General features: G+C 47.4%; 2 long non-coding RNA genes across 2 annotated transcripts; one reads left to right on the top strand and one right to left on the bottom strand.

The window, feature by feature from the left end:
* Positions 1-346: 346 nt before the first annotated feature.
* LOC132681014 (uncharacterized) lies at positions 347-1,996 on the bottom strand. The gene is made up of 2 exons (XR_009610808.3): positions 1,908-1,996; positions 347-1,216 (listed from the first exon to the last, which is right to left on the bottom strand). It is a non-coding gene; the product is annotated as an uncharacterized LOC132681014 (long non-coding RNA).
* A 20-nt stretch (positions 1,997-2,016) lies between these two features.
* LOC144616375 (uncharacterized) lies at positions 2,017-10,557 on the top strand. The gene is made up of 3 exons (XR_013555609.2): positions 2,017-3,319; positions 5,048-5,101; positions 8,559-10,557. It is a non-coding gene; the product is annotated as an uncharacterized LOC144616375 (long non-coding RNA).
* Positions 10,558-19,344: the final 8,787 nt, after the last annotated feature.

The following is a 19,344-nucleotide window of genomic DNA, read 5'->3' as shown; positions in this document are numbered from 1 at the left end:
ATCTGTTTTGTTCCCTAATTCTATGTGGTTTGCACTTTATCATTTGCTTCTCTCATGCGCTCCCTTTTTGCCTTTGAAAAGACTTTTATTTTTGTGAAAAGAATACAAAACACTCTAAGTAAAATACAACATGGACAAATTGCCTGAAATTCCCACCCCCAACCTGACCATTATTCGTGCTTTGGAGTACATCCATACCAGCATCTATATATATATATATATATATATATATATACACATATATATATAATACTATAATACACACACACACATATATATATGTGTGTGTGTATATATATATATATATATATATATATACACATACACAGAATTTTTGGTGGCAGCCTCCTTCAGGTCACTTGCTAGTCTGATTTCATAATTTTGTTGAAGATAGGCAATCAGATCTGACTTGCTCTAGGGTAAGATCCTGGATTTTTGCTCTTGTCAATCAGGCCAAAACAGAGATGGTGTAATTGCCTACCAACTCCTAATCCAGTCTATGATGTTGAGTTAAATAACAGTCAAGCTCTTGGGTCACTGGTCCCTTAGCTCCTGTCCCTGCTACTTGTCTCTGGATGAAGTGATGTAGGAAGCAGAAAAGGAAACCTCTCTGTTGACTTTAGTAGTGCCCTGAACAGTGGTCCTGGTCCAGCCAGGTCATTTAAGGCCTTGACACACAATCAGTGTCCTTGACCTTTACCCACTGGTTTACCATCTGCTGCTTGACTCTCATGGCCTGAAAGATCCTTGTGTTCTAAGTTCTAAGAACTTACCCTGAGCTGGCAAGCTCATTTCCTTGGCTGGGCTTCCCATTGGAAGTGTGTTCGTGCCTTTCAAAACAAACCGTACCCAGTGTTTTTTTCAAACCCTAGAAATTTACTATTGCAAATATCTCCTTTCGTGGAAACGTACCAGCAACTTCAAGTCCATGGCAGATGCCGTGGCTGACTTCCCCCGTGGGCTCAGGCCATCACTTTCTGCTTAATAGGCACTGGCTGAACCAGAATTAATCTCCAGTGTAATCCACGCAGTGGAAAAATACAGCCGCTGCCTAGGGGAGCCGCCAGTGAAAACAATTCACTCACTTCACCCAGTCCAAGCTGCCCCACTCCCCTCAGCTCAGGAGAGCAGGGTTGATAACCATCTTTCTTCTTGTATCCGATTCCTGGTCTTTGGGCCCTCCAGAGAATGTCACTTTTGGCCTGATACTGCTTTTCTTAGGGGGGGAAAAAGTACCTCGTGATGAGGAGAAAGATACTCAAACTATTAAAATGTTTGTTTCTCAATGGGAGATTGAAATAGAGAAAACTCCATCATTTAATACTTATGATGTGGTAATAATAGCTCTCAATTTTAGAGCTAGTGCTGTGTTAACTGCTTCACACACCTTCACATTAAACCTTTAGCAGCAACACCCATCTTACAGAGGGGGAAACGGAGGCTCAGAGAGACGAAGGGACATGTCCAAATTCACACAGCAAGTAAACAACATCGCAGAGATTGGAACCTGGGTCGGAAAGACTGGGAACCAAAGTCCGAGTTCAGTCCAAACATCTTGAGGGAGTGGGGAAAGGATGAATTTTGTAGCCAACCAGACATCACCATGGTTTTACCACATAATTTTGGGGGTGGAAAAGCTATTTATCCTTTTGGGCCTCAGTTTCCTTACGTGTAAAATGAGGTCATAAAATCTGCTTCACGAGTGAGGGGGAAATAGGCTCATGGATGGCAAGTGCCTGGCAGGTAATGGGCCCTGGGCCCTGGAGGAACATTTAGGTCCCATTCCCCATTCCTAACGACTTCTAGCGGTTCTCTGGTGTCAGTTTTCCCACTCCAAAAATGACCACTTTGCCCTGGATCTAATGGGTAAGATTCCTCCCGGTCTTAGAAGATGTACCAATGCATACTTTATGCTTTTCTGTGGTTTCCATTAGGATAGTTCCAACCGCAAACGCTTCCACCGCATCCTCTCCTTTCCTTGGAATTTTGCAAATCGTAGCTAATTTGCCTCGGACTTGCAGCCTCCGGAGGCCATTTCCCTCCCTCCCTCCCCAGCCCATCCAGGATGACATCATGGTGTGTACACCTTTAAGATTATATAAATCTGTGATCAGACAGTGGCCTCCATCCCCATGGTAACGCGGAGGAGTTTCCCTTTTGTGAGGAAAGCTGTCATGTCACTTCCTGCTGCTGACAAATCAGTTTAGGAGATTAAAATACAGGGAGGGGGGGCGGGGAGCTGGAGCAGGCCTCTGAGAACTGCCGGCTGCGGTGGTTTCTGGTTGCCATACACAGAGGCAAACAAAGCCGAGGCCACGCGGGGTAGCCCCGCCCAGCGCCAGGCTCCGGCTCCGGTTTCCCACCCCTCACCGGGTGGAGCCAGGTCACCCCGGGATGTTTTCCTGCGCAGGTTGCCTTCTGGGGAGCAGGTGGGAGGGCTGCCCACCTCTAGGGACTTTTCTGGGGCTCTGTAGGGCCCGCCTGCTGGAGAACAGCCTCTGGGTCCAGAGGAGCCTCCGCGCCCCTCTTATCAGCTCAGAAGGCGGTGTGGTGCTCGGTTCTCCGGAAAACAAAGGGTATGCGCCTTGGGGCACCAAGCAGACAAAAGTGCTCTGCTAAGGAAAATACCTTAAAACCACCTTTTTCTCCACGGTGGCTTTTTATGCTAAGCAGCAGGGCCGTTCATTCATTCATTCATTCATTCGTTCATTCAACAAATATTTTTTGGCACCCTATGCCTAGGGACACTTTGGTCCAGGACAAAGTTCCCGTTCTCAAGTAGCTAACAATGGGGGCAGGGGGTGGAGGGAGGGGAAGAAGGCAATATATAAAGAAGATCATTAAGAAATAAGATGAAGGGGCGCCTGGGTGGTTCAGCGGGTTGAGCGTCAGACTTCGGCTCAGGTCATGATCTCATGGTCCCTGATTTCGAGCCCCACGTCGGGCTCTGTGTTGACAGCTCAGAGCCTGGAGCCTGCTTCGGATTCTGTGTCTCTCCCTCCCTCTCTGCCCCTCCCCTGCTCACGCTCTGTTTCTCTCTCTCTTTCTCTCTCAAAAATAAACATTAATTTTTTTTTTTTAGATGAAGACTATGAAGGTGGAATAATAAAAGGGGAGGCTCCTTTAGATTCTGGTGGTCAAGGAGGCCTCTCTGAGAGGTGGCCAAGACCTGAGAGATAAAACCTACTTGCCCATTTGAGAGACAAGCTGGGAAGAGAGTTTCCTGCCAGGAGGGCAACAGAGACTTGAGGTTGGAGGGGGATCTTCATGGACCACTAGATAGAACCAGTGACTGGGAGTCAGCTAGACCTGAGTTCAGGTACTGATTCTGCCACTTATTAGCTGTGTGACTCACTGTGGGTAAGTTACCAAACTCTTTAAACCTCGGTTTCCCTATCTGTCATATGGGCCACTAACCACCGACCTTCAAAGGCTCTTCAAGGATTAAATGAAAGGTGGATTAAATGAAAGGCAGTCACCTCTGGGCACATCAGAAAGGCTTGAGAAAGGCTTTTTGTCCTCTTGTGATTTAGCTGGTCACCATTCTGTCACTCAAGCAGCAGTGCCACTCCCCATGGTGTCCTGGTGAAAGGAAACAGGGAGAAGTGGACTGTCTTTCCCCATCCTGACAGATACCCTGAGCCTGTGCTCATATCATAGTTCCCTCTGGGGCCATCAGAGCTTCGTTTGGGGACAGCCTTTACTTGGAGACCACCAACCCTAGCCTGTCGACTGTGGCGAGGTATGCCTTTTCTGGGCCTCAGTTTCCTCATCTGTAAGAAGCACCTGAAGAGACCTTCACGTGTTCTCCTTTCCCATCCAACTGCCAGCTCTAAGCCCCTGTCCTCATCCAAGCCTGGGAATGCTCTGGAACCACTGAGGTTCATTTGGGCTGGCTCAGGGAGACAGAGGGAAAAGGAAATAGACACTACCTGGGAAGGGGCAGCAAGGGGTCTTGGACCTCTGGAAGACAGAGGTGTGATGGAGATGTGACTGGTCCCCATGGGAATGAGTCCCCATACAGTCTCCTGCAAAGTATCACATACTCCCAGCCCCCTTTTCTCCAACTCCGGGTAATCCTTTGCCATGGGCCACACAGCAAAGTTCGGGTTTAAAAGCTTCATTAAGGCTGACACCAACGATCCCTTGAAGTTGGCTGCCTCCTTTCTCATTCTTCATATGTATTCATGTATTCATTCATTCAATAGATATGTAGTACTTACCTTGAGTTTGTAAAAACACTCCATATTTACCTCTCCACAGCCCTACTCACTCTCTGGAATTTGTAAACTTGTCTACACTCCCTTGACCAGACTCACTTTGGCACATAATTCAAGGTCCTCCGAAGATGTGACCACTGCCTTCCTTTCCAGATCTTTTTTTTTTTTTTTTTTTTTTTTAATCCCAGCTCCTGTCCTCCATGCACGTTGAGACTTGTACTTCTCATAACAGGATATGCTCTTTCTTGCTACCCTTACCTCTGGACTTGCTAGGCTTTTGCTTGAATGCTCAAAATGTCTCTTGCTCAAATATCACCAAATCCATATAGCTTTCTTTGACCTTTAAGACTTTCTCATCTGTCATCGGTATTCTGAAAACATATAGCTTTCATCCCACTGCTGTGACCAAGGGTCATAATCCAACTGCCTCCTGGGCCAGGTAGGCCACATAACTGAGAATTGGGCCACTGGGGACTGTGGTGACAGAGGAAGTTCATGCTCTGTACTACAGGGAAGCTGCCAATCAAGGAGGAAATGGAGGCCTGGTATTGCCAAACCTTACTGTGTTTGTTTTGTTTTGTTTTGTTTTTTCACAGAGAGAGAGCATGGGAGTGGGGGGAGGGGCAGAGGGAGGGAGAGACCGTCTCAAGCAGGCTCCACACTCAGTGCAGCCCAATGCAGGGCTCAATCCCACAACCCTGGGATCTTGACCTGGGCTGAAATCGACCTGGACGCTCAACCGACTGAGCCACCCAGGCGCCCCTGGACCTTATTATTTGTAGTAAGGAAGCCAGGAATTGGTATTTTAACATAAAATCTTTTTTCAGAAACTTTGTATGGACCAAACAAGACAGCCGCAACCTGGATGCAGCCCACTGACTGTGAGTGTATGACTGCTGCTAGCCAACTTTGTAAACGTCTCAATGTAAGGGTGACTTATGTGACCCTGGGCTCCTGGGTCTCAGCCCAGGGGTTGTGAACAGCAAGTACTTATATATGTCTTCTGAATAAAAGAGTGACTAACGGTCATTTATCCCCTAGAAAGTGCTCGGTAGATGTTGAAAAAACACCAAGAAAATTCTGAGATTTTGTTCCAAGTGCCTGGGGCAAAACTGATAGATAACTAATACCTGTATGGCCTTAGGTGGATCACTTCTCTTAAAGCCTCAGTATTTACATCTCTAAAAAGGGAGTGGGGGAGGTATTTGCGGGGATCGTCCAGATGAAATGACATAATGTGGAGAAAATGTTCTACACAGTACTGGACACACAGCACAATAAATGTTAACCATTTTAATGGTTATTATCATGATCATCATCACGCTTTGTTTCCCTCAGATGCCTGGTTATTTTCAAATAAAGTTCGGCCACTGTCTATGAAAAACTTAGGAGATCATTTGAGGTTAGGTGCTGTTACCCTCTTCTCAAGAGGGTTTGCTTTCTTTTTTTTTTTTTTTAAGGTTTTATTTTTTCAGTAATCTCTACATCCAACATGGCACTAGAACTTACAAACCCCGAGATGGAGAGTTGCATGCCCCATGGATTGAGCCAGCGAGGCACCCCTCAATAGGGTTTACTTTGCTGCAGGTAGCTAGGGGCCTAGGAATCCCAGACCATCCAGACCAACCAGAGATTGAGATGGTTTGAGAGGACCCGAAGCTGGGTTTTAGACCCTGTGATAACTTGCTTCATTCTTATTCCAAGGGTTTATCCTTTAGGGGTTTCAACCAGAAGCTTGGGGGATTTACCTGACCCCCCCGGGCCTTGATTACTTTTTGGAGGGTAATACACAAACAAGCATGAGGTGTTACTGGGTCCCCCCACCTCCACTCGCCTCTGTGTGCCCTGAATTCCATTATTTGTCCCATTAGACTCATGAGTCTTAAAAGCTCTGCTCCAGTTCGTAGCCTTTCAGCCCCCTGTTTCAGAATTGGCAGATACCCACTGGGGAGAAGAGGCCCCAAATACTGTCCTCATCTCTCTGGTTTTCCTCCTCCAGACTTGATTCCACAATTCTTCACTGTCCTTTTAGTGCTTGAATGTCTTCAAGTATTTAAACTTAAGTATTTAGAAATATTTTTATCTCACTTTCCCATTCCTCAGCAGTAGGGCAGTTCTGAATTACATGATCTGCCATGACTAGAAGGGAGTTAAACTTTTACAAACCCAGAGTGAAACTTCTAACACATCAGGTCATTTTCGTCCTCTACCCTGAGCTCTCTTATGGTTCCCATCTCACTCAGGCTCAAAGGCCGACTCCTTACAAAGGCTGAAAGAGCTAATGTGACTTGTCTTGCTGATGTGTCTCTGACCACATCTGTCCTTCTTCCCCAACTCCCCCCGCCCCCCCAACTCATCTCCAGCCAAGCTGGCCTCATTGCTCTTTCTAGCATGGGCAAAATCCACCCTTGCTCCACAGACCCATGCCCTTCCCTCCACTGAGACTGATGTTCCTTCAGCTTGGCGGGGCCAGCTCTGTCACTTTCTTTAGCTCTCTGGTCAAAAGTCATCTCATCAGTGGGCCATTTCCTGACCACCCTGCCCCAACCCTGGCATCCCGTACCCCTTTCTTTGCTTTATTTGTCAACATAGACTTACCACCACCTAATCTTTATTTAGTTGTATATGGTCTATCTCCTTATTAGAATGTAAAGGCTTGAGGGCAGGGGCCTTGTCTGTCTCATTCACTGTGGGATCTCCTGCTCTTAGAATAGTTCCTGGCAAGTGGTGGGTGCTGAATAAATTTCATGAATACGTGAAAGACCTCTGAAGGCTCTGGATAATTCCTCCCCTTTCTGGGTGAGTCCTGGGCCCAAACTAGAGGGAAGTGATTCTTCTTTGTTCAGTCAATCTCTTTCCCTTCCACATGAAGCAATTTCCCTTGGAGACTTTCCAGTCACACAGAGTGGTGTGCAAATGAAATAAAGTGTATAAAAGCACTTTGAAAGCAGGAAGCAACATGAGAGTCCTGGCTATCTAAGACCTATGATCCTGGGGCTCCATTCTTGTGATCAGGGCTGTGATTCTAGAAGGGGTGCTGGTGAGAAAACCTGCTCAGGGACTCCACTCTGAGCCCCATCCTCCCACTGCTTCCTTCCACAACTCCTCCCTCCTGTCTGAAGAATTCCCCATGGCGTGTGCCTCTAATGAAGAGAATGGGGCAGTAGGTGATTCATGGGGAAGTCTGTAGGCCTGCTTGGGGCTTATGACTCACAGCTTCTCCTCTAATAGGAGAATTAGATATCCATATAGCATATCCTGGAAATGTCCTTTGGCAAGGTCTCTAGTGACCATTGGGGATTCTCCCCAAAGAGCTCTCAATAACACCTTCCTGGCACTCACCACGCTGTGTAGATGTATGTCTGTTGCTCCATAAGTACACATGGAAGGAAAAAAAAAAGGAGTCAACAGAGGAGGAGGAGAAAGGGAAGCAGGGGGAAGGGCATCTGCCTCCCTCCCACCCCACCACACTGAGACACTGAGGGTGGGATCATGCCCTTTTCATTTCTGGGTCCCCAGCTTCCAGTGCAAGCCTTGGGATATAGTTGGGGAAGTGAATGGTTGTATAAATAAACAAACACTGGGGGTCTTGAGGGACTTTAGTCTAGGATATTGCCAGGCCTGACAGAGCCTGAAGTCAGTAGCAGGGAGAGGATTGTCAGTGGGAGCCTGGTTGTAGTTTGGCGTCCCCTGTGGATGACACTGGAGAGGCTAAGATAGATGGTTGATACAGATGCTCTAGCCCATAGCCCAGTCATGCTAACTCATGCTAGGCCCCGTGCTGGATGCTGGATCCTCAGAAATGGAGAAGCCATGGTCCCTGAACTTGGAGTCTCTTGACAAGTGGCAGAGATGGATGGTTTGTCCGGATTTTAGGTGGCGAGGTAGGGACAGGACAAGGGGCAGGGAGATGCAGGGGGCAGGGGAGCAGGAAGAGGGGAAAACAAGGAGGAACAGCTTTCCGCAGGGGGCAACCCTTGCGTCCTAGCAGCCAGAAAGGACTTCTGTCTGCAGGGTGATGAGTAGTGGTCTGCAGCCAATTTATTATTCAAAGGATTTTATGGAAGAAAGAAAGGCCCCTACTTGCCCTAGAAATGAATTTCCAAGAGCACTCTTAAGAGTCCCTGCCCTTGTCCCCTTCTTATACATAATGGACCAGAGCCTTGTGCCTCCTATGGTGGGAATTTCAAAGTGTGGGCACCATGGTGCCCTGAGTGAAGCCAAGGAAATGACCTCCAAGGAAGAAAGACTGAACAGTATTAGCTTGGACTTTGGCCCCCACTTCCTCTCAATGTGATCGATCATTGGATGAATTGGGCTGTTCTCCTTTCATTGCAGGCAGGGGAAGGGTTGCTACAGGCTTTGCTGGCCACCCTCCTTCATCACATCATCATCATCACCACCAACGGCTAACACTGTCTGAGCAGGAGTCAGAGGCTTCAGGCGGGAGCTTTACGTTCTAGCCCCACGTGTAGCATCTCCTTGCTGTGTGACTCTCAGCAAGTTATGTAGCCTCTCTGGTTTTGTAGTCCTAAAATGTGGAGAAGATGAACTGAGAGAGACCCCATGGACCTGAAACCTGCAGAGTACAGTGTCTCATGAAAGTGAGATAACTTTATTGTGACCGCCTTGTCCCCCCAGCACTGAGTGAGCCATCTGGGCTCCCACTCTTACCTACTTTGAACTTCAAGGGGCACAGCTAGCATTGAACCCTGGTTACTCTACTAAGAACGGTTTCCCTAGTGTGAAGGGCCCTGCAGCCTTGGAGACGCAAGACCTGGGGTCCCATCTGGACGTTGCTCACCCTATTGTAAAGTCTATAAGAGATTGGGGATGACTTTGTTTCTCGTGTCAGGCCAGAGCTAGTGCCTAATTTAGCCATGACAACTCAGGGTGGGAGAAGAAAGATAAAGGAAGTCTCTTTCTTTCTTTCTTTCTTTCTTTCTTTCTTTCTTTCTTTCTCTCTGCCTGTCTCTCTCTTTCTTTCTTTCTAAAATTATTTATTTTGAAAGAGAGAGAGAATCCCAAGCAGGCTCCGTGCTATCACTGGCTGCAGAACCTGATGTGGGGCTCGAACACATGAACTGTGAGATCATGACCTGAGCCTAAACCAAGAGCCAGATGCTCAACCTACTGAGCCACCCAGACACCCCAGAAGTCTCTTCTGTTGAGCACCTGCTATGACTCTTTGCTTTACATACGTGATTCATTTAATGCTCTTATCTGGCTCTCTGGCAGGGCTTAGCATTATCACCATGTCACAAAGAACAGTAACTGAGGCATAAATTAAAGGACTTGCCTGGGGCCACAAGTTGGGCTGAACACAGTGTCTAGTCCAAGGCTCAAGAGTGTCAGGGTCTTTCCCCTGCACCAGGCAAGACTGGAGTGAGTCCAGCCCTTACTCTGAGGTCCACTATCCTGCTTTAGAATGGGGGAAGGTGGAAAGTGCTAATGATGAACTACTAGGTGAGGTTTCCCTACCGAGGGGTGAGGAGAGGATTATGGAATCTTGGGTTCTCAGAACCTTCAATACATTCACAGGCCATGATTAAACCACGTAAGGCATGGATGCCTGGTTGCCCCCAGTTTCTGTTCTTTCTTCCTCAGTAATAGATTTTTAGCCAGGTACCTGTCTTACATTTCCCAGTCTCCTTTGGAGCCATTTGAATATAAGCCTAGGGTGTATGCAATTTCCAGGGAGCTTTCTTAAAGAGAGGGGAAATGTTTTTCTTCCCCCTTTCATCTTTCTTGTGGTCTGAAACACAGATGTGATGGCTGGAGCTAAGAGCAGCCATTTTGAACCACAAAGCAATGCTGGGCATGATGGCAGTGCAGCAAGATAAAGAAGTCTGAGTCCCTGAGGATTTGTTGGGGGATCATTCTCCATGGAATTTTTATACTTCTTGTGATACCTTTTGTCTGGAGACTTTTTTTTTTTCTTTTTTTCAAGAACATTTGTATGGCAAATAGCTGGGGGGTTGGCGGGGACAGAGATAGTGTGTCTCCTTCTAGAACAGAGAACAGACGTGTTTCCTGACCAGGATAATAAAAAACGTCATCATCCAGAGCAAATGTTGGCTAGATTTGCTAGCAGTTTTTCAGAAGATTAGGAGTTTTCTAAACTCAGTATGTCTCAGCTCTGACACACACCCACAGTGTGCACACCATCCATCTGGGCCTTCTGTATGGGCTCCATGGAACTTAGGGGACCAGGAGAACCAGTGTAAACATGAACCTCATGCTCCCTGCCGTGCTGTAATAAAATCCTTTGTCTCTGACCCAGGAGTCTTGTGTCTTCTGTAAGCATCTGTGAAACTACAGTAGGCTCACTTGTTAGTTTGCAAGTAGGAAAGAAATCTCAGACTCTTCGTGTTTCTAACAAGGACTTCAAGGAGCAGAGCACTATCATTAGCTCTAGAGGGCTTTTTTTTCCCTTTCCCTAACTTTATTGAGATAAAATTTGTCTCTATAAATGCATCTATTTTAAGCTTCAAGTTTCATGAACTTTGACAAGTTTACACAGTTTTCTATATTTTTGACTTTTGACAGATGTATACAGAATGTATGATGCCTACCAACACATCCAAGATATAGAGTATATCCATCACAAAAATTCCCTCATGCCTCTTCCCCGTCAATCTCTACTCCCTATCTCAGCCAGCTAGGGATATGCGTTTTGTCACCATAGATTAAATTTGTGATTTCTAGAGTTTCACATAAATGGAATCATATAGTATTCTTTCTCTTGTGTCTGGCTTCTTTCAAGTAACATAATTTTATTTTTTTTAATTTTTAAAATTATATTTTGAGAGAGAGAGAGAGAGAGAATGTGCACAAGTGGGGGAGAGGGGCAAAAGGAGAGAGGGAGAATCTTCAGCAAGCTCCACACTTGGTGTGGAGCCTGACACTGGGCTCGATCACGAAACGTGAGATCATGACCTGAGCAGAAATCAAGAGTCAGATGCCCAACCAACTTCGCCACCCAGGCGCTCCTCAAATTGCATAATTTTCAGAGATTAATCTATCTTGTATCAGTATTTTTTTTTTCTCTCCTTGATACCTGTATCTTTACTCAGTTCTTTCTCCTAATCCACAGACACCTGCATTTATTTATTTCTTTATTTGTCTGGCTTATTTTATTTATTTTTAAATTTACATCCAAGTTAGTTAGCATATAGTTCAATAATGATTTCAGGAGTAGAACCCAGTGACTCATCCCTTATATGCAACACCCAGTGCTCATCCCAGCAAGTGTCCTCCTTAATGCCCATCGCCCATTTAGCCCAAACCCCCACCAGCAACCCTCAGTCTCTTCCCTGTATTTAAGGGTCTCTTATGTTTTATTCCCCTCCGCGTTTTCATATTATTTTTGCTTCCCTTTATGTTCATCTGTTCTGTGTCTTAAATTCCACATATGGGTGAAGTCATGTGATATCTGTCTTTCTCTAATTTCACTAAGCACAATGCACTCTAGTTCCATCCATGTTGTTGCAAATGGCAAGATTTCATTCTTTTTGATCACTGAATAATATTCCATTGTATATAGATACCACATCTTCTTTATCCATTCGTCAGTCGATGGACATTTGGGCTCCTTCCATACTTGGGCTGTTGTCAATAGCGCTGCTATCAACATTGGGGTGCATGTGCCCCTTCGAAACGGCACAAAGGATACATCCTTTGGATAAAAACCTAGTAGTGCAATTGTTGGGTCATAGGGTAGTTCTATTTTTAATTTTTTGAGGAACCTCCACACTGTTTTCCAGAGTGGCTGCACCAGTTTGCATTCCCACCAGCAGTGCAAAAGGGTTCCTTTGTCTCAGCATCCTTGCCAATATCTGTTGTTGCTTGAATTGTTAATTTTAGCCATTCTGGCAGGAGACACCTGCATTTATTATTGTTTCTTGTTTGAAGTAACACACAGTGTTATATTAGTTTCAAGTGTACAATGTAATGATTCTGTAGTTCTATACCTTACTCAGTACTCATCATGATAAGTGTACTCTTAATCCCCTTAATCTATTTCACCCATCCCCTCCACCCCCCATGTATCAGTAGTTTTGGAAAAGTTTTTTAAACAGATTTTATTTTTTAGAGCAGTTTTAAGTTCTCAGAAAAATTGAGTGGAAAGCACAGTGAGTTCCCATCTGCCCCTGTCCCCAGACAGGCATAACCCCCCACCCCCAATATCAACACACCACACCAAAGTGGATGTTTGTTACAACCTACACCGACACATTATTATCACCCTTAATCCATAGTTTACGTTAGGGGTCGCTCTTGGTGAGGTACATTCGATGGGTTTGGATGGATGTATGATGACGTGTGTCCACCATCAGAGTATCATACAGAGTAGTTTCACTGCCCTAAAAGTCGTCTGTGCTCTGCCTGTTCATCCCTCCCTCGCCTCCAACCCTTGGAAACCACTGATCTTTTTACTGTCTCCATAGTTCCATCTTTTCCAGAATGTCATTAATGATTACCCAGGATGTAGCCTTTTCGGACTGGTTTCTTTCACTTAGGGGTATGCATTTCAGTTTCCTCAATGTCTTTTTGTGGCTTGATGGCCCATCTTTTTCAGTGCTGAATAATACCAGCACTGTCTGGATGGACCATAGCTTGTCTATCCACTCATCTACTCAAAGACATCTTGCTTGCTTCCAAGTGTTGGCAATTATGAATAAATAATTGTACGTATAATTGATAAATAAATATTAGAGATAGCTACGAATAAAGCTGCTATAAACATCCACGTGTAGGTTTTCAGCTTCATCGGGTAAAGAACAACAAGCCCGATTACCGGATTTTATTGTGAGAGAATGTTTAGTTTTGTGAGAGATGGCGAGCTATCTTCCAAAGTGGCAGTACCGTCTTGTGTTCCCCCAGCAGTGAATGAGAGTTCCTCTTTCTTCCATCCTCATGAGCATTTGGTGTCGTGTTTGGGATTTTGGCCATTCTAATAGGCACGTAGTTGGTATCTCGTTTTTACTTGTGATTCTCTAATGACATATTTGCGATCTTTATATCTTCTTTGGTAAGGTGTCCGTTCAGATCTTTGGGCATTTAAAAAAATCAGGCAGTCTGTTTTCTTAGTGTGGAATCTTAAGGGTTTTTTTTTTGCGTAACAGTATTTATCGCATGCGTCTTTTGCAAATATCTTCTCCCAGACTTTGGCTTGCCTCCTCTTCCTGTTGAATCTGGTGAGCTTTCATTTGTGTGTGAGAAAATTGTATTTCTGTCTTCCCATGTTGTTTGCACCACTGTAATGCCGGGCATTTCTTGCACCCAAAACTAATTCTAACCAATACATGAAGTCGTACTTCTGCTTAGAACCTTCCAGTAGCTTCCCATCATACCCAGAATGAAGCCCAGCTCCTTCTGTGGCCTCCATGGGCCCGGTTAGTCTGGTCCTTGGCTGAGTGGTTAAGAGCAAGGCCTTTGGAACCGGGGTTCATGTTCTGGTGGTGCTGTTTCTCATCTGTGACCTTGGGGAAGTTATTTAACTCCTTGGCACTTCAGGTTCCTCATCTATACAATGCATGAATAATAGGTCTACCATATGGAGGTGTTGTGGGGCTAAAACTGCAGCAGCCACAGTGTTTGGCACATGGCAGGTGCTCAATACATATTGCTACTGGCCTGGAGCCTCTTCCCACCCCCCCCCCACCCCCCCCACCCCCCGCCACCTGACCACTGCAATGAACCGCGTTGATTTTCTTTTATTTACTTTAATAACTGAGCTCGTTCCCACTGTGGAGCATTTGCATTTTCCCTCTGCCTGAAACTTGAACCTCCACACCCATCAAACACACACCACACACACACACACACACACACACACACACACACACGCTCAGGTGCATATGCTCACGCACTCACACCCACACATTCACAAACACTTCCAAACACGTGCAGCACGCACACAAACACACACAAACACAGATGCATATCCAGGGTCATCCACCTATGCTTGCGAGCACACTCCTCCCCACGCAGGCTCGCATTCACAGGCCTTGGCTCACACTCACGCGCGCACGGCCGCGCATACTCCTCTGTGAGGCTGGCTTCCTCCCCTCCTCCAGAGCTCTTGCCTGAACACCTTTTCTAGCACAGCCCCTCCCTCCACTTGTTTCTCCACTTGGCACCGTGCTCGTTGACTTCATGGCCCCTTTCCACCATGGTTGCCCCCACGCAGCCAACATTCATTAAGCAACAAGAGGCACCGGGCGCGGCCCTTGCTTCTGTTCCAGGGTAACAGTGGTTTACTGTTGCACCCCATCTGGACTGTAAGCATCTTTTGGGCAGGGGCCCTATCGGTCTTATTCACAGTTGGAGCCCCAGCCCTAGCACAGGTCTGGAACATAGTAGGTGCTCAAAAAATATTTGGGGGAATGAATGAATGAGGGGGCCCGGCTGTGCCTTGACTCCCTTCTTGGATGCTCAGGTTTTGTCAAAGCTCAGTGGGCAGTTCTTTCTCTGCATTTCCACAGGGACAGGGATGTGGCCTCCAGTCCTTGGTGGAGTGGCTGGGGAACACCCTCCTTCTGCTTCCATTTCCCTCACAGAAATGGAAGGCAGGCAGGCTTCGGGCAGCAGCAGAGAGAGAGCCCAGGCAATGTGGTAGTGACCCCAGGCATACTGGCCTCTCAGGCCTGGGCCCTCTCACTGTGCACAGCACTTTCTGCCTTGCTCCCACCTTAGACCAGAGCTGTGAGGCTCAGGCCGGGAGGCTGGGCAGGAATCTGGAGCCCCCACAGATGCTCCCCAGGCGTCCTCCTTCTCTGTTGCCTTTGGGTTCTCGCTGACTCGATGGGAAACGGGTAGAGGTCAGATATCAAATCTCGGGAATGGAAAGTAGTTTGGAAATAGTTTGAAAATGCATATTCAAACTTTTTTTTTTTTTTTTTTAAATCCTGTGTACCACCAACAAAAAGCGAGTTTGACAAACATCCTCTTGGGGGTAGGGTAGGGTAGGGGTGGGGGACAAATCGAAGCAAAGGTGTTAAAGATTTGGAAATCCTGCCTGAAGAATGGAGAGACATCTGCCTAGTGAAAATGAGAGGCTCGGTGTGAGTGTGTGTGTGGCTGCTTAGTGTGTGTGCAGGTGCAGGTATGCACAGAGGGAACAGCTGGGTGTCCCTGCTTGTGTGAGCACTGCTGAGGCCCTTGTGGGCTGGTTCAGGTGTGAACACGTGTGATGTCTTTTCTGGATGGAGGGGAAGGACGTGACATGGGAGGAAGGGGCATCTCTGAGTGGCAGGGCAGGGTGGTCCCGGCCCAATAGCTCGCCTAAGCGGAAACCAGCCTTTTCCGTGTCCTTGGTCAGCCAGACCAGCAGAGCGCATGGTCATTTAAGGCGCTGGCTGGCGCAGGCAGCTCATAGGGTGTCGGGCCACCCTGGGCCAAAATGGGGCAGGCCTTCCAGGGGGGGCCCTAGGAGCTATTTTTAGTGGCCTGGGCTAACTCCCAAATCCTGCTGACTATTTCTGGCAGCAGAAGATTGCCCTGAAGGATGTGGAAAATTTTCATGTTAAGAATGTCTGGTTTCCCTTTGGCTATGCCAGGGCAGAGCGGGGAGACCAGGACAAAGGGCTTGAGGCCCGAGGGCTTCTGGGAAAATTCACCAGCACTGAGAGCATGAAATGGCCTTATTCCTGCCTGCCCTTTGGAACGTGTCGTGGACTTTTAAAAACACCAGAGTCGTTATGGGTGACCATCCATCCCGGTTTGCCTGGGATGTCCCAGTTTTAGCACCAAGAGGGAGTATCTGAGACACCCTTCAGACCCAGGTAAACTGGGACAGTTGGTCAGCCAAGATCCCTTTCAACCCCTTTACGTTCCAGAAGTGAAATTAGTAAGAACTGAACGACATGCATCATCTTCCAGACTGTCGACAATCATCCTGTGCAGTCGGTACTATCATCTCTGTATTACACACTAGGAAACTGAGGCACAGAGAGGTGGAGCAGCTTAACCTATTGCAGGACAGCAAGCTAGCTGCGTAGTGGAGCCAGGATTTAAATTCTGCTGTTTTGGGGCCAGAGGCCCCCAGGATGTTGCCCAGAAATAGGATGGCTTTGGACCGAAGAAAATCTGGGCTCACCCATTTTTCAGCCAGACCCTTAACTTGAGATAAGTAATACCTATTTGGCCAGGTGGTCATGAGGGTTAGATGACAAAGTGTCATTGCACAAGGCCTGGCACTAGAAGGTACTCAGGAAGTACTGGCTTCATTTTCCCCTGGTGTCCCTTTTGAGATGGCAAGACCTGGCTGTGTAAATCTGCTGGTCTAAGTTGTCCTGAGGCCAACCCCTTGCAGTCCAAACAGTATGGTGCCTGGTCACCAGAGGCCCCCAAATTGCTGCCCTCTGGGGCTCCCTTGCCAGGCAGCGAGAGAAGCAACGCAGGGTAGCGAAAGAGAACCGGAGCCTAGGAGCCCCCAGCCCCGTTTCACCTTGGCCTCCTTGTGTCCCTCCGGCCTCCGCTTTCCTCAGCTGGGGAATGGGCGAGTAAGCTCACCCTCACAGGGGTGGGGTGGGGTTCGGGGAGATCGGGGGGGGGGGACCTACTGTTTCCCCCCTCACCCAGGCCCCCCTCCAGATCACCCCTCCCCAGGCCCGCCCAGAGCCCAAGCACCCCGAGAGGGCAGCGGCCGGGACACAGGGAGGGGGCGCGGGAGTTGCGGACGTGCGTGAGGCCAGCTGCCTGGCACGAATGGAATGCGCTGGCCCTGCCGAGAAGCTGTTCCTTCCGCAGGCCTCACGTCAGCGCCCAGCAGGAAGGGTCGGGCTGCCTCTCATTCCCAGCCATCCTCCTGGCTGGGGAAGTGGCTGAACAATAGGGCCGCCAGAGGGACCGTGCCTGTGCGTGTGTGTGTGTGTGTGTGTGTGTGTGTGTGTGGCCTGTGTATGTGGTAGAGTGTCTGTGTGTGGGGGGATGTCTGAGTGTGTAGGGGGGTGGGACATGTATGTGTGGTGTGTGTGTGTGTGTCAGGGAGAACAGGGAGAGGCCCCCTCGCTGGTTTTCCTAGGGTGCCAGGCCTATGACCACATTTTCTCATTTAGCACCTAGAGCCACCCTGAAGAGAGCGCTAGAATCCTCACTGCACAGGAAACTGGTGCGGAGGGGGCCGCCGGAAGCCAAGCCGCTGTGTGCGCTGCTTAGGGAAGGCCCTGCTGGCTTCTGCCATCTTCCAGCAGTGCTTTTGGACTGAGGCTGGGGCAGGGGAGAGTCTGAAGAACCTTGCTGCGTGCCCTGATTCTACAGTTCGTAGACAGTATGTGTGGACACAGCCTTTGGTAAGAGAACTGAGTAAGAATAAGGCTGCGAGTCCACCAGCACCCCTATTTTACAGGCGGCCACCAGAGGCTCATAGTAATGTGCCTACCCAAACTGCGAGTACATATTTATTGTACCAAAAAGGATTTAAGCTCCTAAAGAGAAAGGAAGAATTGTAATTAGCCTTACCCTTTCTGTATGAAAGGTACCTGAGGGTAATGAAATGGTTGACACAGGGAAGTTTCTATTTATAGATGTATACCTGCTTAAAAGTGTAGAAGGAATGATAGAATTAGAGACACAACATTTGTGAACCCCTAGTGGATGATTTGGGCAGCCACAGCGGGTCACATCGCAAAAAGGCGCCTCCTGATGGAAGGATGTGTGTAGCCCATGAAGTAGCCTTGCCCCAAACTCAAATCAGAATCTGATCAAGCCCCTAGATTCGAGCAAATTACAGAAACTACAGGGGACAGAGGAACATGTTAAATGGTACCACAGGGATGTATGTGGTCAGCCAACTTAGATGCTAAAAAACATAGATGGACAGCTGGTTTCTTCTACAAATAAATTTCAAGAAGAAACAATAAAAAGGTATGTAAATACATAAATGGGGGAATTGAAAGGGGGAGATTTGGAGACACATCAAACAATTACCAGGTGTAGACCTTATTTAGGATTCTGATCGAAACAAACAGAAAAAACTCCAATAGATGAAAACCATTCATGAAATAAGAAATTTGAATGTATCCCTAAGAATAACCTGGTTAGGGGCTCGTGCTCTACTTTGAACAATGCTCCTAAGATGGGATTCTTGGGATCAGGCAGCTTTAAGACTCCCGACTTCTTCTTCGAGTGAAATGAGAACTGTCCCAGGACACTGATACTTGCCCACCTCCTCCCCCTGGAGGATGTATTCTCTATCTGTCCTCTGCCCTCAGGGTCATCTTTTCGTTTTTTGTTTTTGTTTTTTTAAGTTTATTTATTTTGAGAGAGAGAGAGCAAGTAGGGCAGGGGCAGCGAGAGAGGGGAGAGAGAATTCTAAGCAGGCTCCACAGTCAGCGCAGAGCCCGATATAGGGCTCAAAGTCCCAAACTGTGAGATCATGACCTGAGCTGAAATCAAGAGTCGGACACTTAACGGATTGAGCTACCCAAGCGCCCCAGGGTCATCTTTTTTTAGTGCATGCATCTTGTAGGTAGCCAGGATCTGCTTTTTTTGTCTGTCCAGAACCCAGGGTTTAAAATTAGACCCCTTGAGCCAAGGGCTACTATGATCCTGCTCCCTGGGAAACAGTGTCAACAACAAGGTCCAGTTGCTGGGATGTAGAGCATGTGTCCAAATCTGGCGTGGCCCTGGATAGGGCCTGGATGGGGACTGATGTCCCACCCCTCTGAGGACAGCCCAGCTGAAATCCAGCAGGGGCCCTCAGGCCAGGATCATAGTGGTGGGTGCTGGAATGTGAGCTCTATGCTCTCTTCTCTGGATGGTCTTTCCATTTTAAAGATGGGGGTAATGGAGTTGCCGGGAGCCTTGCCCAAGGTCAAACAGCAAGTTTATTATTGTTATTAATTCATACGTATTGGTTTAAAAACGTTCTTATTTAAAATGGTTTGCTTTCATTATAACAGGTTAGGTCATGTCCGTGGCAAAAGATTAAGAAGTACCCAAGAATCTGATCTGTGATAAGTGACTTCTTGCCACACCTAACCTTAGTCTCTTGTTGGAGGAGCTGGTGTTATCAGTTTCTCATGGGTCCTTCCAGAGATGGTCTGGCCAGCCCTTCCCAGCTGGGTTCCATGAGAGAGCTAGGTCTTAATGCCCCTTGGGATCATTGTGTATAAAG

The sequence above is a fragment of the Panthera onca genome, chromosome A1 (genome assembly GCF_046562875.1).
Source record: "Panthera onca isolate mPanOnc1 chromosome A1, mPanOnc1 haplotype 2, whole genome shotgun sequence".
Lineage (NCBI taxonomy): Eukaryota > Metazoa > Chordata > Mammalia > Carnivora > Felidae > Panthera > Panthera onca.
This window is presented reverse-complemented; position numbering and strand designations above follow the sequence as displayed.